Genomic DNA, 26,864 nt, shown 5'->3' with positions numbered 1-26,864 from the left:
CTGGATCACATGGTGTAATTTGACATCGGTAGCTTCTTCCGTTATCGAGTTACCATTTTTTGGATGTTTGACCTCACTGTGACCTTGACCTTTGACAGATTTGGACCAAAATCTAATCAGCACTAGCCATCACCCTCCTGAATCACGTGGTGTAATTTGACATTGGTAGCTTCTTCCGTTCTCGAGTTATCATTTTTTGGATGCTTCACCTCACTGTGACCTTGACCTTTGACCAAAATGTAATCAGCGCAAGCTCCCACCCTCCTGAATCACGTGGTGTAATTTGACATTGGTAGCTTCTTCCGTTCTCGAGTTATCTGTACCAAACCATCAAAAATCGAATATTTGACCTCACTGTGACCTTGACCTTTGACCGATTTTGACCAAAATATAACCAGCACGAGCCATCACCCTCCTGAATAACGTGGTGTAATTTGACATTGTTGGCTCCTTCCGTTCTCGAGTTATCGTGCCTACAAACAAACAAACAAGCAGTCATAGACTGGTACTTACGAAATCGTCAACCTGATCTCTGACCTAGTCAAATAAAAGCTGTCTCTTGAGAAGGTCGCGACGCAAACCAGAAGTTTCTACGATGATTCTGTAGCAAACCATCAAAAATCGAATGTTTTGGATGTTTGACGTCACTGTGACCTTGACCTTTGACCGATTTTTGACAAAAATCTAATCAGCACAAGCCATCACCCTCCTGAATCACGTGGTGTCATTTGACATTGGTCGCTTCTTCCGTTCTCGAGTTATCTGTACCAAACCATCAAAAATCGAATATTTGACCTCACTGTGACCTTGACCTTTGACCGATTTTGACCAAAATATAACCAGCACGAGCCATCACCCTCCTGAATAACGTGGTGTAATTTGACATTGTTGGCTCCTTCCGTTCTCGAGTTATCGTGCCTACAAACAAACAAACAAGCAGTCATAGACTGGTACTTACAAAATCATCAACTTGACCTCTGACCTTGTCTCATAAAAGCTGTCTCTTGAGAAGGTCGCGACGCAAACCAGAAGTTTCTACGATGATTCTGTAGCAAACCATCAAAAATCGAATGTTTTGGATGTTTGACGTCACTGTGACCTTGACCTTTGACCGATTTTTGACAAAAATCTAATCAGCACAAGCCATCACCCTCCTGAATCACGTGGTGTCATTTGACATTGGTCGCTTCTTCCGTTCTCGAGTTATCTGTACCAAACCATCAAAAATCGAATATTTGACCTCACTGTGACCTTGACCTTTGACCGATTTTCACCAAAGTCTAATCAGCACTAGCCATCACGCTCCTGAATCACGTGGTGTAATTTCACGTTGGTAGCTTCTTCCGTTCTCGAGTTATCGTGCCTTCAAACAAACAAACAAACAAACAAGCAGTCATAGACTGGTACTTACGAAATCGTCAACTTGACCTCTGACCTTGTCTAATAAAAACTGTCTCTTGAGAAGGTAGCGATGCAAACCAGAAGTTTCTTCGACGATTCTGTACCAAACCATCAAAAATCGAATGTTTGACCTCACTGTGACCTTGACCTTTGACCGATTTTGACCAAAATCTAATCAGCACTAGCCATCAGCCTCCTGAATCACGTGGTGTAATTTGACATTGGTAGCTTCTTCCGTTCTCGAGTTATCGTGCCTATAAACAAACAAACAAGCAGTCATAGACTGGGACTTACGAAATCGTTAAATTGACCTCTGACCTTGTCAAATAAAAGCTGTCTCTTGAGAAGTTCGCGACGCAAACCAGAAGTTTCTACGATGATTCTGTACCAAATCATCAAAAATCGAATGTTTTGGATGTGTGACCTCACTGTGAACTTGACCTTTGACCGATTTTGACCAAAATGTAATCAGCCAAGCCACCACCCTCCTAAATCACGTGGTGTAATTTGACATTGGTAGCTTCTTCCGTTCTCGAGTTATCATTTTTTGGATGCTTCACCTCACTGTGACCTTGACCTGTGACCAAAATGTAATCAGCACAAGCTACCACCCTCCTGAATCACGTGGTGTAATTTGACATTGGCAGCTTCTTCCCTTCTCGAGTTATCATTTTTTGGATGTTTGACCTCACGTGACCTTGACCTTTGACCGATTTTGACCAAAATCTAATCAGCACTCACAATCACCCTCCTGAATCACGTGGTGTAATTTGACAATGGAAGATTCTTCCGTTCGAGTTATCGTGCCTACAAACAAACAAACAAGCAGTCATAGACTGGTACTTACGAAATCGTCAACTTGATCTCTGACCTCGTCAAATGAAAGCTGTCTCTTGAGAAGGTCGCGATGCAAACAAGAAGTTTCTACGATGATTCTGTGCCAAACCATCAAAAATCGAATGTTTTGGATGTTTGACCTCACTGTTTGACCTTTGACCGATTTTGACCAAAATCGAATCAGCACTAGCCATCACCCTCGTGAATCACGTGGTGTAATTTGACATTGGTAGCTCCTTCCGTTCTCGAGTTATCGTACCTATAAACAAAGAAACAAGCAGTCATAGACTGGTACTTATGAAATCGTCAACTTGACCTCTGACCTTGGCTAATAAAAGCTGTCTCTGTAGAAGGTAGTGACGCAAACCAGAAGTTTCTACGATGATTCTGTACCAAACCATCAAAAATTGAATGTTGTGGATGTTTGACCTTTGACCGATTTTGACCAAAATCGAATCAGCGCTAGCCATCACCCTCCTGAATCACGTGGTGTAATTTGACATTGGTAGCTCCTTCCGTTCTCGAGTTATCATACCTATAAACAAAGAAACAAGCAGTCATAGACTGGTACTTATGAAATCGTCAACTTGACCTCTGACCTTGTCTCATAAAAGCTGTCTCTTGAGAAGGTAGCGACGCAAACCAGAAGTTTCTCCGATGATTCTGTACCAAACCATCAAAAATTGAATGTTTTGGATGTTTGACCTCACTGTGACCTTGACCTTTGACCGATTTCGACCAAAATGTAATCAGCACTTGCCATCACCCTCCTGAATCACATGGTGTAATTTGACATTGGTAGCTTCTTCCATTCTCGAGTTATCGTGCCTACAAACAAACAAACAAACAAACAAACAAGCAGTCATTCACTGGTACTGACGAAATCGTCAACGTGACTTCTGACCTTGTCTCATAAAAGCTGTCTCTCGAGGAGGTAGCAACGCAAACCAGAAGTTTCTACGATGATTCTGCACCAAACCATCAAAAATCGAATTTTTGGATGTTTGACCTCACTGTGACCTTGACCTTTGACCGATTTTGACCAAAATCTAAGCAGCGCTAGCCATCACCCTCCTGAATCACATGGTGTAATTTGACATCGGTAGCTTCTTCCGTTCTCGAGTTACCATTTTTTGGATGTTTGACCTCACTGTGACCTTGACCTTTGACAGATTTGGACCAAAATCTAATCAGCACTAGCCATCACCCTCCTGAATCACGTGGTGTAATTTGACATTGGTAGCTTCTTCCGTTCTCGAGTTATCATTTTTTGGATGCTTCACCTCACTGTGACCTTGACCTTTGACCAAAATGTAATCAGCGCAAGCTCCCACCCTCCTGAATCACGTGGTGTAATTTGACATTGGTAGCTTCTTCCGTTCGAGTTATCTGTACCAAACCATCAAAAATCGAATATTTGACCTCACTGTGACCTTGACCTTTGACCGATTTTGACCAAAATCTAACCAGCACGAGCCATCACCCTCCTGAATAACGTGGTGTAATTTCACGTTGGTAGCTTCTTCCGTTCTCGAGTTATCGTGCCTTCAAACAAACAAACAAACAAACAAGCAGTCATAGACTGGTACTTACGAAATCGTCAACTTGACCTCTGACCTTGTCTAATAAAAACTGTCTCATGAGAAGGTAGCGATGCAAACCAGAAGTTTCTTCGACGATTCTGTACCAAACCATCAAAAATCGAATGTTTGACCTCACTGTGACCTTGACCTTTGACCGATTTCGACAAAAATCTAATAAGCACTTGCCATCACCCTCCTGAATCACGTGGTGTAATTTGACATTGGTAGCTTCTTCCGTTCTCGAGTTATCATGCCTACAAACAAACAAACATACAGACATACAAACAAACAAACAGAAACTGAAGTCATCAATATACTTTGGAAATCTTTAGATTTTATAAGTAACAAACAAACAAACAGAAACGGAAGGCATCAATATACTTACGAAATCTTTAGATTTCGTAAGTAACAAACAAGCAGTCATGGACAGGTACTAACGAAATCGTCAACTTGAAAGTTAAGAGCCACAAAAGGTGAATCCTACAGCAGATCAAGTTGACAAGTTAATTTATCTTATACTTTTAATTAATCTATAAACTTGTATGTGAAAATACATGCTGTGGATTCAACACATTTCTCAACTGCAATTGCTAACTCACCCCAGCTCATCTCTATGGCAGCAGCAGCCAACCGATGCATGATTGACATTTGGCATAGACTATGCAATTTTCAAACAGCACATATTGTGAACTACTCATAATGTATTGGAAATTAAATATCTATTTTGTTGGAATGAACATTCAGTTTACTAAATGTTCTCATGTCAATAAAATTTAAAGTTGTCAGTGAAATCTGATTCAACATGCACTGTCCCAAACATAGATATGACTAACATGCAAATTGACTTTAAAACGAGCGCGTTATGCCGTGTGTTACAATCCCCCTCATTAGCATAATCTTCAGTTTAGCCTCAGATATGACACCCGACATAAATCTCATAAAACATCCGATTTTTACCAGAATTTCGACAACCGAGTTTTAAGAGCCCTCAGCGATCGCAAAAACCAGAGACAAAATTAAAATCGAAATTAAAACGAGCTCGTGTAACGTCGAGCGAAGCAAAAATCTCCATTTCTCCACGCAATTATTTAATATTCTTTTATCAAAGTCATAAAACCGTAATATTCAGCCATCCACCAACAATCTTTACATAATCCGACGACTCAGCGAGTCAGGCATGCTACGATAACCTTTATTGGGATAAAAAAATGACTTTTTAACACCATCTTTATCGAAAACACCGTCAGCGCGCACACGGAAAACCTTTACGTGATCAACGACGCGTCTGCTCCAGCGCACTGCATCATGGGACGAGCCATGACGCGTCGAGTGAGATATTTTTTATACAATCTTAAAACGTCTCCGAAACATCCGATTTTTACCAGAATTTCGACAACCGAGTTTTAAGCGTCCTAAGCGATCGCAAAAACCGAAGACAAAATTAAAATCGAAGTTAAAACGAACTCGTAACGTCGAGCGAAGCAAAAATACTCCATTTCTCCACATGAATTTACGGAATTATGTTTGACCTCACTGTGACCTTGACCTTTGACCGATTTTGACCAAAATCTAATCAGCGCTAGCCATCACCCTCCTGAATCACGTGGTGTAATTTGACATTGGTAGCTTCTTCCGTTCTCGAGTTATCTGTACCATACCATCAAAAATCGAATATTTGACCTCACTGTGACCTTGACCTTTGATCGATTTTGACCAAAATCTAATCAGCACTAGCCATTACCTTCCTGAATCACGTGGTGTAATTTGACATTGGGAGCTTCTTCCATTCTCGAGTTATCGTGCCGACAAATAAACAAACAAGCAGTCATAGACTGGTACTTACGAAATCGTCAACTTGACCTCTGACCTTGTCTAATAAAAGCTGTCTCTCGAGAAGGTAGCGACGCAAACCAGAAGTTTCTACGATGATTCAGTACCAAACCATCAAAAATCGAATGTTTTGGATATATGACCTCACTGTGACCTTGACCTTGAACCAATTTTGACCAAAATCTAATCAGCGCTAGCCACCACCCTCCCGAATCACCTGGTGTAATTTGACATTGGTAGCTTCTTCCGTTTTCGAGTTATTATTTTTTGGATGTTTGACCTCACTGTGACCTTGACCTTTGACCGATTTTGACCAAAATCTAATCAGCACGAGCCATCACCCTCCTGAATCACGAGGTGTAATTTGACATTGGTAGCTTCTTCCATTCTCGAGTTATCATGCCTACAAACAAACAAAAAACAAACAAAAAACATACAAACAGAAAACGGAAGTCATCAATATACTTACGAAATCTTTAAATTTCGGAAGTAACAAACACACAAACAGAGGACGGAAGTCATCAATATACTTACGAAATCTTTAGATTTCGGAAGTAACAAACAAACAGAAACGGAAGTCATCAATATACTTATGAAATCTTTGGAGTTCGTAAGTAACAAACATATCATGAATAGCATGATACTTGGGAAATCTAAATCAACAATAGTTGTGCAAAGAAGCGAACAAATAAGCTGCGTAAATTTCAACTTGATATTGTGAAATATCATACTGAGGTATGGTAATAATAAATTCACAAAAGGCCCACTTGATAATAATGGGGTGAAATTGTTGTCATGGAAACCGGTGAGATGTCAAAAAGACTAAATCTATCATTCTGGTTTTTGGTGAACCAGGTCTGTGACTGAACATGCAAATCCTGTTCGAATTTCAGGTCAATAGCATGAAAGTTGATGATTTCATGTGACCTTGAGCTTTGACCTTTTGACCTCAAACAATAGGCTTTAGTGACCCAATATGCAAACCCTGTTTAAATTTTAAGTCCATCGCATGAAAAGTGGAGATGTGTGACCTTGACCTTTGACCCTTTTAACCTCAAAAACAATATGCTTCAAGGTTTTGATTGGTGAACTAATTCAGTGACACAATGTGCAATTTCTCTTCAACCGAGAAGTGTACCCAACCTCTGGATTGGATGGAGATTGCGCATAACTTGATGAGAAAAATTACAGTCTGGATTTTGCAAGAAGACTCCAAAGATGTCTGACTGGTATGCATCTAAAGGGGTCAAATTGGTCAACAGGTCTAAGGAGTGTAAAGGTCTAAAGATTGAGTCAAAGTAGTACAAATGGTCTATTGGGGTCAAAACTTGTCTTCAAGGGTCTTAAGAGGTCTAAAAATCAAAAGGGTATTTTTCAAATCGTAGTTCGTGTCTAAAGAGGTCCAATCGGTCTAAAGGACTTCGGGTCAAGGGGTCTAAAGGGTGCAACTGTCTTCAGGAGTCGAAGGGGTCCAAATGAATCTAAATTGTCAAAATGGGGCTAAAGGGTCAAGGGATCTGAGCGATCTCAAGGGTGTAAAAAGGTCCAAAGGGTTGAAAATGTCTTGGGGTCTAAAGGGTATATTCCAACAATAACTACAGGCCAAAGGGTCTGATAGCATCTCTGGCATTTACTAGAGCCTTTCGGGGTCTTTGGGGTTTAAAGAGTCCAACAGGGTCGAGAGGGTCTTCAAGGATTCTCACAGAGTCGATAGAGTCTGCAGTGTCTTCAGGTTCTCACGGGATATATAGAGTATAAGAAGGATCTAAATGATCTTGGGTTATAACAGGGCTGGTGAGATATTAGGGGTCTAACAGGACCTAGAGGTTCCACATGGTTTTAAGCGTCCAAGGGTTCCAAAGGTTCTCATGGATTTTGGGGTTCTTGAGGGTCATCGCGGTCTAAAAGCTAAAACGGGTCAAGGGGTCTATAAGGTCAATAGATCTCAAAGGTCTCAAGGGTTGAAAGGTCTAAAGGGTATGTTTAAACAGTAGTTACAGATCTTAGAGGTCGAACGTGACGAAAGGGTCCAAAGAGGGACTAAATGTCCAAAGTCGTCGAAAGGATGTAAACGTCTTCAGGAGTCTAAGGGGTCTAAAGGGTCTTAAAAGCTGTAAAATAATATCAATGGGTCTAAAAGTTCTAAAAGATCTAAATAGGGTCAATGGGTCAAAAGGGTCAAGGGGTTTAAAGGGTCTAAAGGCATATCAAGCGTCTTAAAACTTCAAAAGGCTCGAATGGTCTAAATGTATTTTAGGCATGTGTCAATAGCCCATAATCAATTGACATAAGTTATCGATGTAGTGAAGGTCCAATAATAAGTAATTAATACACTACAGTCTGTAATTAATAGACGTAGCATGGTCCAACTCACATTCAAACTACGTAATTAATAGACATACTCACATTCATTTTATAATTCCTTCATTAAATAAATAAATATATCAAAACACCACAGTGGCCTGCAAAAGCATTCAACCAACCCCCCTCCAAAGTTTTCACATTTTGATGCCACCTGAACTTATTTCAAGACGTTTTCAAATCAAACTTAATATATTATCTTCACAAACTACTCCAAAGTGATAAAGCCAAAAAAAAATCCAGATAAAATGTAACCAAGTTCGATTAACAGAGAAAGTCAGATGATTGTCAGTTACCTTAGTATTCAAACCATTTTCCGAATTAACTCTAAATCACCTCAGGAGGAAATTATTTGTTAACCAGGTTACAGAATAAGTGAAATCGGTTTCACCTGCATGCTATCAGTGGTTTAACTTAAAAATTAAACTCCCCCACTTATCGAAGGAGTTTTAACCCCAAATGAGCAAGATTATTTTGTCTCGAGCACCCCCCCACAACCCCTCCCCCCTCCCAGATCTTGGTCGTCGATGGTCTGATGAACTTGAAAATATATTTTTTTTATATCTTGTAAATTGTCTCAATGTTGCATAATTAGTTATGCAATATACTAATTTTATGCCTTTTGCACAGAAACCGACAATTCTTGACATTGGATACATGAAATTGCATGAAAAGTGTAGGAGAACAAGGTGATTTTGAGCCTTCCCTGATTAAAGCCCCCACCCCACCCCCAGTTCAGTTGCAGTTAAGGTGCAACTCACTTGTTCAACCAACAAGGTGAACATAAAGACCAAGGAGCTTTCTAAAGAAGTCAGACATAAAATAGTGGGGAAGCACCGTTCAGGAGAGAGTTATAAGAAGATTTCAAAGTCACTCATTGACCGTTTGAGTACAGTGAAATCATTAATGAAGAAATGCAAGACGTATCAACGTACCCAGAATCTACCCAGATCAGGTCTACCCAGAAGCTATTACTGAGAAGAAGAAAAAAACGCATCTCAAAGCTTGTATTGAGTTTGTAAAAAAGCATCTAAATAACACTGCACACGTGTGGAGAAAAAGTTTGGGGTCAGATGAGACAAAAATTGAACTTTTAGGTCCAAATTGAAAGTCTTACGTCTGGCACAAGCCTAACACTGCACATTACTCAGTCAACACCATCCCGACTGTCAAGCATGGTGCTGACAGGATCAAGTTATGGAGCTTCTTTTCATCAGCACAGACTGGCAAGCTTGTTAGGATAGCAGGGATAATGGATGGTGCAAAGTACAGGAGATCCCTTGATGAAAACCTGCTTGAGTCAGCCATGAATCTGAAACTGTGGATGGGATTCACATTTCAGGAGGGCAATGATCTGCAGAATAAAGCTAAAGCCACACTGGAGTGGCTGAATGAGAAGAAAATAAATGTTCTTGAGTTGCCCAGTCAAAGATCTGATTGAACCCAATTGAACATTGATAGTGAGACTTGAAAATTAAAGTCCATCGACGATCCACACCAAACTTGGCAGGAGTAGAGCAATTTTCACATGAAGAATGGGAAAATATTTCATCATCTCACTGTGCCAAGCTGGTAGTGATCTACCCAAAAAGACTCGTAGCAGTTATTTCTGCAAAAGGTGCTTCCACCAAGTCCTGGTTTAAGGGGCTGAACACTTTGCAACCAGTGAATTTGGATTTGTACATGTTTTTTTGCAGGTATTACTGACATGTAACATCCTTCAACTGTAACAGTGTTTAGTTTGTTCTCTTCAGTTATGAATAAAAAAAGTTCCTTCGGAAAATTCGTAATTCATCGAAATGTTGCAATATACAAGCTGCAACCATTACGAGGGTAGAAAAGATCATTCATTCCACATAATTCGAAATTCATCTGAGGATTCAGTGTTGCTGAGGAGTGAAGAGGGTCCAATGAGAACAAGAAAAAGAGCAACCAGATATTGCAGATCCTCTGATAGTTTTGTGTGGTGCTTGTGGAGTTTTTTTATGGTGTTTGTGGAGTTTTGTGTGGTGCTTGTGTACTGGTGTGTTACATAATTTTAAAAAGAGCAATCAGAGATTGCACACCCTCACCAGGACTTGTTTTGTGTGGTATATTTTGTGGGGTGTTTGTGTGTGTGTGTGTGTGTGTGTGTGTGTGTGTGTGTGTGTGTGTGTGTGTGTGTGTGTGTGTGTGTGTGTGTGTGTGTGTGTGTGTGTGTGTGTGTGTGTGTGTGTGTGTGTGTGTGTGTGTGTGTGTGTGTGTGTGTGACACAACCACTCAAAAGGCAGGAGATTTGAAGTATCAACTTCTTGTTTTTCTTGTTACGTTTACTGATCTGTTCTGCATGTTCTCGTTCCTCCACAAGCCTCAACTTTGTATATAGAACACCCTGACCCTGCAGCTGCATCTCTTCCCCTTCTTGAGGAGTCGATCAGCTGATAAAATATTTAATTAATATGGTGTTCATCTAAAACAGGCAAGATGGGCCAAATGGCCTCCTCCTGTGTTCCTCAGGTTCCTCAATGGTTTATCCTTGCCCTTTTCACAAGATATTTCTCAAAGTTTTGTCAACATTGGGAAAAATTTTACGATGTTATTTTTGAGGCCTGAAACGTGGAAAGGAAAAGCAAAATGAAAAGAAGAAGAACTCATGAATTAAACGTCGAAGACACAAAATAAAATCCCAAAACGTCGCAAACACGTCGATGTCCACAGAACTGCAGAAAAATCCACATTAAACATCTCGACGGGGACAATGAACCCTTTTATAAGGTAAATCACCTTCATTTCCGAATAAATACACAAACGTTGTGATCCCCAGAGAGAATGCAATGAGGAAGAACTTCAAGTCGCCCTTCCTGCCTCCGACCACGGTCACTGAGGAGAAGGTCGTGAACCGTGAACTGCATTGTGCAAACAACCCCTGAGTCCCAGTTAACAAATTAACATGTTGTGTAAACTTGTAAATACTGGATGTTGAAGGAACTTGCTTGAACACAAGGGAACTCCAGTTGTCAGCTATCCAGTGTTCAGTGACGATCCTGAAAAGAACCCTCGGAACAAAAATTGGAGAAATACATAACTTTACAGCTTGGTCCACGAATCGTGGTTCGTTCCCAAAACGGAGGTGTGAGAATCCTGGGAGAAATCCATTCCACCTTTTGAAACCCGAAAACTGAGATTATAACCAAGTAGGGGGACCATTTGGCCCATCATGCCTGTGCGATGTCCACACCCAATTAATTAAATCTCTCAATTGATGGACGTAATTTCACTGGTGGGTGGTGGGGGTGGGGAGTTGGGGAGGTGAGGAAGATGGGGCGAGCAGTGGGGCAACACCAGGACATTTCCAGAGTGGCTTTTTTTCTCTTCAATTCTCATTGTTTCGTTTTGTTTTGTTTTTTTTTTTATGAGGGATAAAGGCAGTTGTGTGATGGGGAATGAACAAACACAATCAGCATATTAATTTTAATTCAAAACCATCTCACACACTTCACCTATCCTGGGCACCCATCAACAGTAAATACCGAAGTTATCTACCAGTCCTATCAATGTCTATGGACCCCTCTATCCCAAATGCGTCGAGGTCCTATCCAATTCCAACTTAAATCTGTCTCATGTTTCTGGTGTCACTACCTTTCCAAGGAGACCATATTCCATGCTCTGAGTCGAAGACCCCTAACTTACCTTCGACCTGACTTTCTGATTCTTATTCTTTAAGACTGTGGCCCCTGGAATGGAGCTATATCTAGGACTACAACGGAGTAGTAGTAAATTACGATAAAAGGACAACAACACAATCGTAGTAACTCGTAAATTGCAATGCATGGAGTTACATCCTTATCAATATAAATCTTCCTTCAACAATTCAACAGAGAACACATGAGCTAGTGCTATATCGTGCACACAGAACTCTTCGAAACACTGTTTAATACAAATGGTCTTCCACTCTCACGGACACACATTGTACTCACTTTGGAGTCTGTGAATGAAGGCCCATGGCTGTACTGAGATCTCTTGGTCCGAGAACACATTGTTCAGGTGTGACCGCATCATGCACAGTGCACATGAGAAGTGTTGACCTGCACGTGATGAAAACAACAAAGGTTTAATAACGGTGCCATTCAAGGCCATGAAGGTAAACCGTCCAAGTAGACCACTTGGGGTCATCGATAAGCAAGCTCTGCGTGTATCATATTGAGACTGGAAGTAAAGATGTTATGGTTGCAGCTTGCAGGAAGGATGGAGAAACTGGAACTGTGGTTCCACGAACAGAATGAGATACTTACAGTCGTTGCCATTCCCCTTTGACAGAAGGTAGTTTGCTAGGGGTGGTGTGTACGATAGACACTGGAGAGTCGCATTGACAAAGCATGTGTTTCCTAAGTTGCTGAGACCCAAACCAACATCCCTAATTCTCTGCCACTGCAGTGAGATTTCCACTGGTGGATCCGTTTGAATTGGAAGAGACCCCGTTCGAATCATCATCTGCAAACATAAAACACACCAAAACCCAAATGTTTCAATCATATTTTGGGCGTGAACACCATGATATCGCGATATCATTTGGACAACACACCAGTTTGTCCAGATCACCCAACGTGGGTCAAAAGGAAAACGCACCTCTGGCATTGTTTATCCAGCACATTATCAAGATTTGATTTATGCTTCATCGGTGATGTTATTAGACAGGGAAAACAGAGATAAAAAGTGAATGAGGTGGAAAAAAAGCCAGAAATAAAAAAATTATCAAAATTAATATCTCAATCACTACCAGCGTGCTCTTCACCCGATTAGGATCACGCTGTCATCCGATCATGATCATGGTCTCGACCCAATCATGATCAGCATCGCAAATATATCTATCTATAATTCCAGCAATCTCTGTGTGTCTGTCTGTCTGTCTGTCTGTCTGTTTGTCTGTCTGTTTGTTTGTCTGTCTGTTTGTCTGTCTGTCTGCGACCGCCGTTTCTCGATGACCGCCGGTCCGATCTCATTGAAACTTGCCAGGAGTATTGCCGGGGAGCCGCGGATGTGCCTTTTCGAGGTTTGATATCGATCGGACGAGCGGTTCCCAAGTTACGGCCATTTATCTGTCGACCAATGACAAGACACGGTTCTATGACATCACGAATGACGTCACAGTTAATGTTTATTTATATATTTATTTGCTTTTTTTTTGCACGATTGACGGTCCGATCTGATTGAAACTTGCCAGGAATATTTCCGGGGCCCCGCAGATGTGCCTTTTCAAGGTTTGATATTAATCGGACGAGCGGTTCCCAAGTTACGGCCATTTATCTGTCGACCACTGACAGGACACAGTGCTATGACATCACGAATGACATCACAATGAATGTTTATCTATTTATTTATTTATTATTATTTCTTTTGCACGATTGAAACTTGCCATGAATATTGCTGGGGACCCGTGGATGTGCCTTTTCGAGGTTTGAGAGAGAGAGAGAGAGAGAGAGAGAGAGAGAGAGAGAGAGAGAGAGAGAGAGAGAGAGAGAGAGAGAGAGAGAGAGACAGACAGAGAGAGACAGACAGAGAGAGACAGACAGAGAGAGAAAGATAGAGGCTGCACATTCTGGCACTCACCTGCGGGCCCGCCCCTCCGGGCCCGTACTAGTTAAAAACAAAACGACTATCGTAATCTCAATCACGATCAGGGACTCGACTCATATTCTTTCATGAAAATGACAATCAGTCCAATATATTACCCTACTCACAATATGACTGTTATCTCATTCTGTAGTTTACTCGATTTGGAAATAATTAAAAAATTGGGATTGCACATCGTAAAGCTCACCTGCATCAGGACAAACAGTTACTCTTTGGGGCTCAAACCCCCTGCACACCCCCTTAGACCCGATATTTTTATGCCATGCCAAACTTTGGTACATCACACATGATGAAGGTTGTGGTCAAGTTTCATCAAAATCGTGTGTGTAGTTTCGGAGAAGAGAGTAAAATACCTATTTTGTGGGGTCAACCTTTGTTTTGTCAAAACTCATCCATAACTTTTTGAGATATCATGCGATGTCTGGTTTTTGACCAAGTCTCTCAATGGTGAAGAATCACTTAAAAAATTTAATAGTTCTCGTATCCGGATCCGGATTCGGATCTTGACGAAAATTTAATCAATTCATCCTTGTCACACACCCAACCTGTCCACCAAGTTTTGTCTACACCAGTAAATAACCTTTTGAGATATCCTGCTCACAGACAAACAGCAGACAAACACAGACAGACAGATAGACAAGGGTGAAAACATAACCGCCGTACACCTTGGGTGGCAAAGTTAACTAGAACGGCACTCGGAAAAACGAATTAAAACAACCGTGTACACACACACACGCACACACACACACACACACACACACACACACACACACACACACACACACACACACACGCACGCACGCACGCACGCACACACACACACACACACACACACACGGTGCCCCCTCACCTGCTGATGAAGTTAAAATGAATGGATACTTGTCCAAAATAAGCTCGTCAGAGTCAAAACTGGAGAGCCTCTAAAAAGCGTCACAATCGCTCAGTCAAAATGAACAGAACTGAACCGAGCAAGCATAGTCGAGCTTTGTTTCATTCGGTTGCTTAGCAACACGACAACAAAGGAACATTAAATTGTTCAACTGCCGACGGATCTTTTGTTTAACAATCAACTTCGTGTGATATTTATAACGACAGATACCTAAACAAACGATATCACTGTTAAGAAATGTGGTGTATTCGTAATTATACTCGTTTATCGCAGATTATAGGTCCCCTTGTGTATTATTACGAAAGGATACATTATGAAGTGAGTGACACAGCCGTGCGGATGAACATAAAATAGTGCAATGTTAAGTTTCCGTGCCTGTCACGTGATACCGTTCTGAAAACTGTTTCAGACTGGAAAGATTATCCGTTGTGCGAATTTGTCGCCACCAAGCGCCATCTTGGGAAGCCCACTCGTTGGAGATCTATTTCGACTTGCGTGATAAATTCTTGGGAGATCTTGAATATTGAAGATTCATTTTGAGTTGAAAGTCAACGTCGAAGTGAACACTTTCTCACATCAACATAACGGAATGCGGGTGGCGCTGAATCATTCACTGGGCCGAGCAACATGGCGGCATGCGGGTGGAGAAGGGCGGTGTGGTGGCGACACGAAAGTGTACACCGTGAATCGCCATTATCCTTCCAGTCTTCCATGCAGTTCAATGGCCTCTCATAAGTTACACTTCGAGCCACTCAGGTCCTGATGACTGTCAGTGACCTGTAACAAGATCCTCAACAACAAAATGCCACTGTATCTCAAGCAGCGAATGACCAGCTCAGACACGCTGATGTTCAGCACAATCAACAGCCCATTGGTCGTGGAAGGCGGTCCAGGGGAACGTGGTCGGCGGCCATGTTTTCTGTCCGAATCACAACACAAACACCTGATCTGTGAGGAGAGTGTGTGAAGCCATCCAGGCAGCACTGACCATAGGTAGCTTCACTGACCTTTCACAACTACCTGTTCATTTTATACCCATTTCCTCAACACAGACTGAGATACAGAAAGGGCTTATTAGTGGGGTACAAGTACACCCCACACCGCAGGCACACCTGTTTAGTGTTCCTTTCCACACATGGTCACAGGTCGTGGTCTAAACTTGATTTGTGTTGGTTATCCATGTGTTCACGCACTGAGAAACGTCAATGAAAGAAATGTCAGAGTTGTATCGAAAGAGAAGCTTGGCTTTGAAAAAGGTTATGAAGCCGCCATCTTAACTCTCCTCCTCTTTACTCTCAGGCTGTGGCCCCTGGTCCTTCCAGTGTCGACTTTGCTGAATAATTCTTCTGGACAAAGCCGTGTAAATTCCTTCAGAAATCTTCTTCTTCAGACTCACCTGTCTGAATGCTCCCAAGTTGGGTGACAACATGAGGACATGTGCTTGGTATGACCTCAACAGTGAGGGTGGTGGGCTTGAGGACCTAGGATCTTGAGTTCAAATCCCACTTTCCTGTTGAATTACTATTCCAGGTGGGTTTGACTCTGCCTGCCATCCTTCTGAGGTTGGCAAAATCAGTGCCACAGCCAGCTTGCTGGTGTCCTGTGTCGGAGTGGTGATCTGTTCAGGATTGTGCCCAATAGCCAAGGAGAGTGCTGAGGAGGCATGAATGTTCTCCACAGAGTATGGTCTCAATGGATGGATGGATTTGGACATGGCCCAGATAAGCTTCATGTCCACTGATCAGATTTTTTGTCTGCACCCTTCATTATCTTAAACATCTCTATCATATCTCCTTGTAACCGCCTCCTTTCTCGTGTATAAAGCCCTGTCTCCTTCAGCCTCTCCTCATTGCTGAGTCGAGCGAGGACAGGAATCAATCTTGTCACTCTGCACTGAACCCTCTCCATGGCATTTATCAGGTCAGGTCAGGTGTGGGAGCATGTGCCAGAACAGCGCGTCGCTGCGTCCACTTTCCGCCGGTACTCCAGGGGCCTCCATCTGGCCATCCCCCAGGCAGATGCCAGGCCCATCCCCATCTCCTTGAGATGATGGTCAACCTGCTGCAACCATGAGGCACGTGGTCGGCCCACTGGCCTCCTCCACTCATGAGACTCCCTCGCTGAGAGAATCTGGTGAGCAGGATCAGCGTCAGGAAAACGAGCCACATGTCCATACAGCTGCAACTGACGCTCACGGACTATGCAGGTAACAAATCTCATCCGAGTCTCTCTCAGCAACCGCTCGTTGGACACAAAATCCGACCAGCGATAGCCAAGGATTCTCCGAAGAGACCTAGTACCAAAGGAATTAAGTCTCCGTCTCAGATCCTTGGTCAGAGTCCAAGTCTCGCACCCATAGAGCAAGACTGGAAGTACCAAGGACCTGAAGACTCGGACTTTCGTCCTCCCGCACAGGTACCGGTAGCGCCACACCCCATGATCCAGTGAATCCATTAATCCCCAGGCCCGACCCAGACGTCTATTGACCTCTGACTCGCAGCCAGCAGAGACATGAATATCACTGCCAAGGTAAGTGAATCTCTCCACGACCTCAACATCCTCACCACAAACAGACACAGACAGGACAGCAGCATCCAAGATGTCACCGAAAGCCTGGATCTTAGTTTTGACCCAAGAAACCCGTAATCCCAACGGCTCCGACTCCTCATTCAGCACCTCGAGGGCCCCCAAGAGGATGTCTAAAGTCCCCGCAAAGATGACTGCATCATCTGCAAAATCAAGGTCCGAGATCTTGACATTCCCAAACGATGCACCGCAACTTGATCTCTCCAACATCCTCCCTAAAATCCAGTCCATACAAGTGCTGAAAAGTGTGGGGGCAAGTACACATCCCTGACGAACTCCAGTAACAACTGGAAATAAGTCAGAGATGGTACCACCACACTTCAAAGCACTCTCAGTACCAGAGTAGAGTTCAGACATCAGATCGATCCGTTTTGGTGGCACCCCACGAAGACCAAGAATCCTCCAGAGGACATCCCGATTCACTGAATCGAACGCTTTACAGAGATCAACATAGGCTGCAAGCAGCCCCTGCCGAAACTCTCGTCTGCGTTCGGTGAGGACACGAAGTGCAAGGATACGGTCAATCGTTGACCTCTTTGGTGTAAAGCCTGACTGCTCTGGACGCTGGTGCTCAAGCAGATGGTGGCGAACCCTATCAATAATTATCCGAGCAAAGACCTTGCCCGGCACTGAGAGCAGCGTCACCCCTCGGTAGTTGTTGCAGTCTTGGCGATCACCTTTCCCTTTCCAGAGAGGGACAACAAGGCCCCTCTTCCAGTCAGTTGGGATGATGCCTGTGTTCCAGGCAGAGCACAAAACTGCATGCAACGACACGAGTGCAGCATTTCCACCAGCCTTGAGAAGTTCGGCATGGATGCCACAGATCCCTGGAGCTTTGCCCAGTTTCAACTGGTTCACTGCAGCCCGTGTTTCCACAAGCGAAGGTGGACCACAGTTGATTCGAGGGTCAGGAACAGGGATTGTAACACCCCTGACGTCCAACTCGACAGCTGGGGGATCAGCCTGGTACAACCGCTCAAAGTAACCGGCCCAGCAGGCCTTCACTTCAGACTCCTCTGTCAAGAGCCTACCACTCTCTGCTCGAACTGCAGTGCTCCGAGGGATGGGCTTGGATGAACGTAATGCGCAAATTCCCCTGTAAGCGGGACGAGAATCATCTGTCCACAGGTGATGCTCTACCCCCTCACAGATTCCTCGCACATAGGCCTCCTTGTCCACCCTCAGTGCACGTACAGTTTTACGCCTCAGCTCCCTGAACAGCTCAGCTCTACCATTCATCCTGGCCCTGCGACTCTGGTCAATGGTATCCAGTGTCCCTTGAGAGACAAAATTCTTCTTTGCCCTGCGGTGAGCTCCAAGGCATCCACCGGCAACATCAAGGACGGTGGTCTTGAAGGCGCTCCACAACTCTTCAGGACACCCCAAAGCACCCAGACCACCCAAGTGTCCACTCAGCCTTTTCGCAAACTCCTCGGCTCCTCTCTCATCCCTGAACTTGGCAACATCCAGCCTAGGCTGGGATGGTACCATTCTCCAGGATTTAAGGTGCAGCTTTAGAGTTGCTACAACAAGCCTGTGGTCAGTATTGAGGAACTGAGCACTCCGGTAGACCCTGCAGTTCTGGATCATCCTCCAACGACCGTCAATGAGGACATGGTCAATCTCCTTTGCCACACCGCCAGCGTTGGAATACCAAGTCCAGCGATGAGCTTGTGGGCGCTGAAACCATGAACCAGCCACCCTAAGTCCATGACTTCTTGCAAAGTCAAGGAACTTAGTGCTATTCTGGTTCATAGTTCCTGACCCATGGGGACCAACACACACCTCATAACCATTCCTATCAGTTCCAGTCGATGCATTGAAATCCCCCAAGACTAGAAGTGTATCTCGTCTGGGGCACTGATCAACCACAGACTCGAGTGTGGCGTAGAATGCATCCTTCACGGTGAGATCACTCGCCTCAGTCGGAGCATAAACAGAGACCAGGGAAATGACACCTATGGAGTGACGAATCCTTAATCTCATAATACGCTCGTTGACCGGTGTTACCTCAATTATCATTGGGGTCAGCTTATTGGACACAGCTACAGCAACTCCTTGGGTATGGTAACCATCAGAGTGACCAGACCAATAGTAGGTGTAACCACCCACCATTATCTCGCCACAATCCGGTCTCCGAACCTCAGAGAGAGCTGCAATCCCGATGTCCAAACGCTTGAGCTCAGATGATAACAGAGGGATAGGACATTCCAGGCACCCACCTGAAGGGACCGCCTCAGGTTAACCCAAGGAGACCGCCGTCTGGTGGACGACACCTCAGCACCACTCCGACACACTCTCCCGCAATCTGACCCAGGGATGTTACCCCGTGGTTTCCCTCCTATCAAAGATTGGGGGTCCCAAAGGCTTTGCCCCAATCCCGTCATCCGGTGAGCTGCCCTGCGAAGGGAAGCTGCACAGGAGGTACTCCCACGGAGTGGGTTTTCAGATTTTTTTGCGTTTTTGCGTTTTGCGGAATGAAGGGTTTTACGGTGGCCGGAGTGCAAATCCTGCCACCAACCTCCTAATAAGAAGTAACCCAACTGCAGGAGGACGTCCGCAGACACAGTTGGGCACTAGATATGGATGGCCGTTGGCTCACAAGGAGCTCCTCCGCCCTTTGACAGGTTTTGTTTTTAATCCTGCTGGGTGTCCATATCCAAACACCCTCCTCACCAGAAAACCTGGTGGGGGAGACGGTTTAGTCGCCGACAACCCGACCATGGAACAGGTTAGTACAGGTTTACATGGTACCTGTAGCAGGTCACAGATCGAACCTGACCTGACCTGATGGCATTTATGTCCTTCCGAAATTATGGTGACCAAAAGTGTACACAATATTCTAGATGTGGCCCTCACAAAAATAAATTATATTTCATTAAATGTTTTGTGTCCAATTTGTTCTTGTGGATAAGACATTGCCTGATGGAGGTTTGAGCTCTCCTGAGTTTCCTTCCAATGAATACTCTGTCGCTTTTATTTTTTTTGATTCAATTTCTGATGTCCATGGCAATATAATTTGCAGTAGCAACTTTATCTTTTGATTAAAGGTTGATTTGTTCAGCTTCTTGCTTTCCTCACTGATTGTACCTTTGTGCAGTCATTCTTTTTATTTGTACAAAATCTACTGCTGCATTTGGAAACGTCGATTATGATTTGTTGAAGAGGAAGAGGCGGACGGACCTTTTGGCGGTAATTTGTTTTTTCATGGCCAAGCGGCAAATCGCTTCACGGTGGTGAGTTTTGTGACGTTCTTCACCGAAGCAAAAGCTCTGTTGGTCGATTGGAACAGGTGGAAGGGTTTGTGGGGTGGATTGAGCGGGTGAGTGATGGTGCTGCGATTATTGGAGCAAAATAAGGAAAAGCGCGTGTGGTCCACCTCAGCACTGTGTACGTGTAATTTACCTCAGCACTGTTTACGTGTAATTTACCTCAGCACTGTTTACGTGTAATTTACCTCAGCACTGTTTACGTGTAATTTACCTCAGCACTGTTTACGTGTAATTTACCTCAGCACTGTTTACGTGTAATTTACCTCAGCACTGTTTACGTGTAATTTACCTCAGCACTGTTTACGTGTAATTTACCTCAGCACTGTTTACGTGTAATTTACCTCAGCACTGTTTACGTGTAATTTACCTCAGCACTGTGTACGTGTAATTTACCTCAGCACTGTGTACGTGTAATTTACCTCAGCACTGTGTACGTGTAATTTACCTCAGCACTGTGTACGTGTAATTTACCTCAGCACTGTGTACGTGTAATTTACCTCAGCACTGTTTACGTGTAATTTACCTCAGCACTGTTTACGTGTAATTTACCTCAGCACTGTTTACGTGTAATTTACCTCAGCACTGTTTACGTGTAATTTACCTCAGCACTGTTTACGTGTAATTTACCTCAGCACTGTTTACGTGTAATTTACCTCAGCACTGTTTACGTGTAATTTACCTCAGCACTGTTTACGTGTAATTTACCTCAGCACTGTTTACGTGTAATTTACCTCAGCACTGTTTACGTGTAATTTACCTCAGCACTGTTTACGTGTAATTTACCTCAGCACTGTTTACGTGTAATTTACCTCAGCACTGTTTTCGTGTAATTTACCTCAGCACTGTGTACGTGTAATTTACCTCAGCACTGTGTACGTGTAATTTACCTCAGCACCGTGTACGTGTAATTTACCTCAGCACCGTGTACGTGTAATTTACCTCAGCACCGTTTACGTGTAATTTACCTCAGCACCGTTTACGTGTAATTTACCTCAGCACCGTTTACGTGTAATTTACCTCAGCACCGTTTACGTGTAATTTACCTCAGCACCGTTTACGTGTAATTTACCTCAGCACCGTTTACGTGTAATTTACCTCAGCACCGTTTACGTGTAATTTACCTCAGCACCGTTTACGTGTAATTTACCTCAGCACCGTTTACGTGTAATTTACCTCAGCACCGTTTACGTGTAATTTACCTCAGCACCGTTTACGTGTAATTTACCTCAGCACCGTTTACGTGTAATTTACCTCAGCACCGTTTACGTGTAATTTACCTCAGCACCGTTTACGTGTAATTTACCTCAGCACCGTTTACGTGTAATTTACCTCAGCACCGTTTACGTGTAATTTACCTCAGCACCGTTTACGTGTAATTTACCTCAGCACCGTTTACGTGTAATTTACCTCAGCACCGTTTCCGTGCAATTTACCTCAGCACCGTTTCCGTGCAGTCCACCTCAGCACCGTTTCCGTGCAGTCCACCTCAGCACCGTTTCCGTGCAGTCCACCTCAGCACCGTTTCCGTGCAGTCCACCTCAGCACCGTTTCCGTGCAGTCCACCTCAGCACCGTTTCCGTGCAGTCCACCTCAGCACCGTTTCCGTGCAGTCCACCTCAGCACCGTTTCCGTGCAGTCCACCTCAGCACCGTTTCCGTGCAGTCCACCTCAGCACCGTTTCCGTGCAGTCCACCTCAGCACCGTTTCCGTGCAGGAACAACATTGAGACGTTCTGATCCGTTTGGATTGTTCCCATGGACAAGGTGAACATGAGGACGACATCAGATATCGTCAACATCAATTGAAGAACCCATAGAAAGTTTAACATTATTAATAGTCAAATGCTTTGAGAAGACAAAGAAGATTAGAGAGTGGCTGAGAAGGTGAATTATTTTTTTGTTCCAGAGGAACTATCACTGAGAGTATGATGTGGAGGTTCTGTAAAAATATGGACCAACTGAAGTTTCAGTTTTGTGACCGGAGTGAGAAAATCGATGTTTTCAGTTGTTCCATATCCTGAGAAGTTGAGCGAGGGGATGGGGAGGGTGGTGAAGTGTGGGGGCAGTGTGTGGGTCAGGATTGACCAGGGAGGTGGACCTTTCAAGTCCAGATAAAATTGTGTGTGTGTGTGTGTGTGTGTGTGTGTGTGTGTGTGTGTGTGTGTGTGTGTGTGTGTGTGTGTGTGTGTGTGTGTCCTGCATAACTCCAAAACCATGAAACTTTGCATACACATTAAGAAAACTCCAAGGAAGTGCAAAAGTGAAAATTGGGTGTTTGGGTTAATTCAAACACTCCATTTGAAGATAATTATTAACGACCTTATTTCATTATATCCTTTGTCAGACGCATCCTCGGCCACCTCGCTCTCTGGGGTCTTAAGGCGTATCCTGGGTTACCTCGCTGGGGTCAGAAGTGTAAAGGGTATTCTTGCTTCTTCAAAGACGCTCGTCACACCCCGCCTGTAACTTTGTTGATCACCCCGTCTATTTTCACTGCTGCTGTAAAAGATCACTGATGGAGCAGATGTCACTTCTTTAATTCGTGTCTTTATTCAACAATGACCTTTCTTCCGTGTCGATTCACTGCAACAAAACAAATGGCACTGTTAAGTTCCACAAACGAGATGCACAGGTCAGCATGGCTTACCGCGATGCATGTTAATCATAAAGCAATCGGCACCAAATTGTTCTTCTTCCAAATTACTCAATTTAATTGACATACGGACATATGAGAGCATCGAGTCGGTTAGCGACTTTTTTTTTCTTTTTTTCTTCTTTTGTAATAATTTTCCTTGTATCCTTTCGATCTGTTCACCTCCTGTAGCCACGTGTCTCTCTCAACCCTCTTCCTGATACTTTTCATGGACCCATCAGCTTCACTCTGCGTTTACAGTTCCAAATTCACCGTACACCTCCACGATTTTACTTCAACCTTCCCTTTTCCGAATTTTACACAATCCTTTTTAAAGATAACTAAATAAAAAGTCACTTTTGACTATACACCTCCCATTGCCACGTGCTTCTCCCGTAACCACGCGATCTGTTTCCACCCTCTGCGTTTACAGATCCAAATTCACCATTCACCTCACGAGTTTTTTTTTTTCTCCAACCTTTCCATTACCTCATCTTCTGAAAACTCTCTCAAAAAATAATAATAATAATGATCTCTTGGCCTGCTTCATCTTCCTCTTTCACACGTGTGGTTTTCATGACTGTGCCATAATTCACTACTCTTTCGATTTCAAAAGACTTCTGTCAATTCCACCTCCTTCATACCTCGTCAAAAAAATCCAACTGTTGCCGTGTTTCTTCTCTCCATTCATTTAATTCACCTTTATTGCATCAAGCAAGAAATGTCTTTAATTGCATTTCTGCCCGAAGAATTAAAAAACCCCAGTTTGCTTTGAGTGTTCACTTTCCATCAACAATTGTTTTTTTCCAACTTCAGTGCCAATTCACACCTCTCACCCTCCCTCTCAAAGCAACCATCAAACTCTTCTCCCTCCAAGCTTCCCTCTCACCTTTCCCCAAAACTCCCCCATCAACTTTCTCCCTCAACTCTCCCCATTCACCCTTCTCCCACCATTCACCCCCTTCACTCGCCTTTCTCAAAGTTGTTCCCCCTCTCATCCACAAAGCTGCCTCCTTCCCCTACCCTCTCACCTCCATCTCATAACTCTACCTCCTCAAATCCTCAACTGCCTTCTGCCCTCTCTCTTGACCCCCTCTCCCCCAGCACCACAGCCTTTTCTCCTCCTCATCCGGCCCCCTCCTCCAGCTTTTCTACAACCCCCACACTCTTTCAACAACTCTCCTTTCCTCCCCCCCTCCTCCCTTGTCCTTCCCTTCCCCTCCCCTCCCTCTTCTTTAACAGTGTTGACCTCTAATATCTGGGGTCTTCGCTCAAACCTGACATCTTTCCATACAGGTTGCCACTGACAAACCAGGCATAATCTGCCAAACAGAAACTTTTCTCCCTCAAGACGTCTCTGATTCCTGAGTATCTTTCCCTGTTTTACTCCCTCCTCTATGACAGACCTGACCCTCGTTCTGGTGGAGGAGTTGCTCTATTCATCAAAGACGATTCCTCACTCTCCATGGGCTGCCCTCACTCCCCCACACCCCCAGGAATACCTGTGGCTACGGCTTCCCCCTCCACTCCCACCTCATGTTTATATGTGTACTGTTCCGTCCACCAAACGGTGATTACTCCATTTACACTTCACTATCCGAAAACATGGACCAACTTCTATCTTCTCATCCAAACTCTCTTTTCCTCATATGTGGTGACTTCAATTGTCATCATGCCCGTTGGCAAGGTGTGGGTACCTCTCTCACCTGTCATGGTAATTCAGCAAAAGACTTCTGTGACTCACTGTGACGAAATCAATTGATCAGTCAACTTCCCGACCTGGATCTCAACCAATGGTACTCGATCTCTTCTGAATCTGATTTTGACAAATTTCCCTGAAAATATCTTGTCTTCTTTCTTCACTCCAATCGGTTCTTCTGACCACGTCCTTGTCAAACTGGACATCTCTCTGGCTGTTATCAGAGATCCACCTCGGCACCGACGAGCCTGGCATTTCACTCAGGCTGACTGGCAGGGTCGCCAAACAGCCATCAAACTTCGAAACTGGTCTCCCATCGCAACTTTTAGGTCAGGTCAGGTATGGGAGCATGTGCCAGAACAGCGCGTCGCTGCGTCCACTTTCCGCCGGTACTCCAGGGGCCTCTGTCTGGCCACCCCCCAGGCGGATGCCAGGCCCATCCCCATCTCCTTGAGATGATGGTCAACCTGCTGCAACCATGAGGCATGTGGTCGGCCCACTGGCCTCCTCCACTCATGAGACTCCCTCGCTGAGAGAATCTGGTGAGCAGGATCAGCGTCAGGAAAACGAGCTACATGTCCATACAGCCGCAACTGACACTCACGAACTATGCAGGTAACAAATCTCATCCGAGTCTCTCTCAGCAACCGCTCGTTGGACAGAAAATCCGACCAGCGATAGCCAAGGATTCTCCGAAGAGACCTGGTACCAAAGGAATTAAGTCTCCGTCTCAGATCCTTGGTCAGAGTCCAAGTCTCGCACCCATAGAGCAAGACTGGAAGTACCAAGGACCTGAAGACTCGGACTTTCGTCCTCCCGCACAGGTACCGGCAGCGCCACACCCCATGATCCAGTGAATCCATGACTCCCCAGGCCCGACCCAGACGTCTCTTGACCTCTGACTCGCAGCCAGCAGAGACATGAATATCACTGCCAAGGTAAGTGAATCTCTCCACGACCTCAACATCCTCACCACAAACAGACACAGACAGGACAGCAGCATCCAAGATGTCACCGAAAGCCTGGATCTTAGTTTTGACCCAAGAAACCCCGTAATCCCAACGGCTCCGACTCCTCATTCAGCACCTCGAGGGCCCCAAAGAGGATGTCTATAGTCTCCGCAAAGATGACTGCATCATCTGCAAAATCAAGGTCCGAGATCTTGACATTCCCAAACGATGCACCGCAACTTGACCTCTCCGACATCCTCCATAAAATCCAGTCCATACAAGTGCTGAAAAGTGTGGGGGCAAGTACACATCCCTGAGGAACTCCAGTAACAACTGGAAATAAGTCAGAGATGGTACCACCACACTTCACAGCACTCTCAGTACCAGAGTAGAGTTCAGACATCAGATCGATCAGTTTTGGTGGCACCCCACGAAGACCAAGAATCCTCCAGAGGACATCCCGATTCACTGAATCGAACGCTTTACAGAGATCAACATAGGCTGCAAGCAGCCCCTGCCGAAACTCTTGTCTGCGTTCGGTGAGGACACGAAGTGCAAGGATACGGTCAATCGTTGACCTCTTTGGTGTAAAGCCTGACTGCTCTGGACGCTGGTGCTCAAGCAGATGGTGGCGAACCCTATCAAGAATTATCCGAGCAAAGACCTTGCCCGGCACTGAGAGCAGCGTCACCCCTCGATAGTTGTTGCAGTCTTGTCGATCACCCTTCCCTTTCCAGAGAGGGACAAAAAGGCCCCTCTTCCAGTCAGTTGGGATGATGCCTGTGTTCCAGGCAGAGCACAAAACTGCATGCAACGACACGAGTGCAGCATTTCCACCAGCCTTGAGAAGTTCGGCATGGATGCCACAGATCCCTGGAGCTTTGCCCCGTTTCAACTGGTTCACCGCAGCCCGTGTTTCCACAAGCGAAGGTGGACCACAGTTGATTCGAGGGTCAGCAACAGGGATTGTGACACCCTTGACGTCCAACTCGACAGCTGGGGGATCAGCCTGGTACAACCGCTCAAAGTAACCGGCCCAGCGGGCCTTCACTTCAGACTCCTCTGTCAAGAGCCTACCACTCTCTGCTCGAACTGCAGTGCTCCGAGGGATGGGCTTGGATGAACGTAATGCGCGAATTCCCCTCTCAGCGGGACGAGAATCACCTGTCCACAGGTGATGCTCTACCCCCTCACAGATTCCTCGCACATAGGCCT

At 44.5% G+C, this 26,864-nt stretch overlaps 2 protein-coding genes across 5 annotated transcripts in view; one reads left to right on the top strand and one right to left on the bottom strand.

Moving 5' to 3' along the window:
- The window catches only part of LOC147032414 (ubiquitin carboxyl-terminal hydrolase 17-like protein C), a 69,994-nt gene extending 64,868 nt beyond the window's left edge, over positions 1-5,126 (bottom strand). Inside the window, exon 1 of the mRNA XM_085870044.1 lies at positions 5,091-5,126. The gene's annotated coding sequence lies outside the window, so the exon portion shown is untranslated. The remainder of the gene's footprint in view (positions 1-5,090) is intronic.
- A 15,088-nt stretch (positions 5,127-20,214) lies between these two features.
- The window catches only part of MLH1 (mutL homolog 1), a 150,029-nt gene continuing 143,379 nt past the window's right edge, over positions 20,215-26,864 (top strand). Inside the window, exon 1 of one of the 4 annotated variants that reach the window (XM_085870022.1) lies at positions 20,215-20,333. The gene's annotated coding sequence lies outside the window, so the exon portion shown is untranslated. Of the gene's footprint in view, positions 20,420-22,109; positions 22,253-26,864 lie in introns of those variants that run through there. The other 3 variants (XM_085870021.1, XM_085870024.1, XM_085870023.1) reach the window with 3 other exon arrangements.

Source organism: Eptatretus burgeri, chromosome 2 (genome assembly GCF_056783735.1).
Source record: "Eptatretus burgeri isolate ZD-2024b chromosome 2, Ebu_testis_v1, whole genome shotgun sequence".
NCBI lineage: Eukaryota > Metazoa > Chordata > Myxini > Myxiniformes > Myxinidae > Eptatretus > Eptatretus burgeri.
The sequence above is the reverse complement of the archived record's forward strand: the minus strand, read 5'-3'. Positions and strand labels throughout refer to the sequence as shown.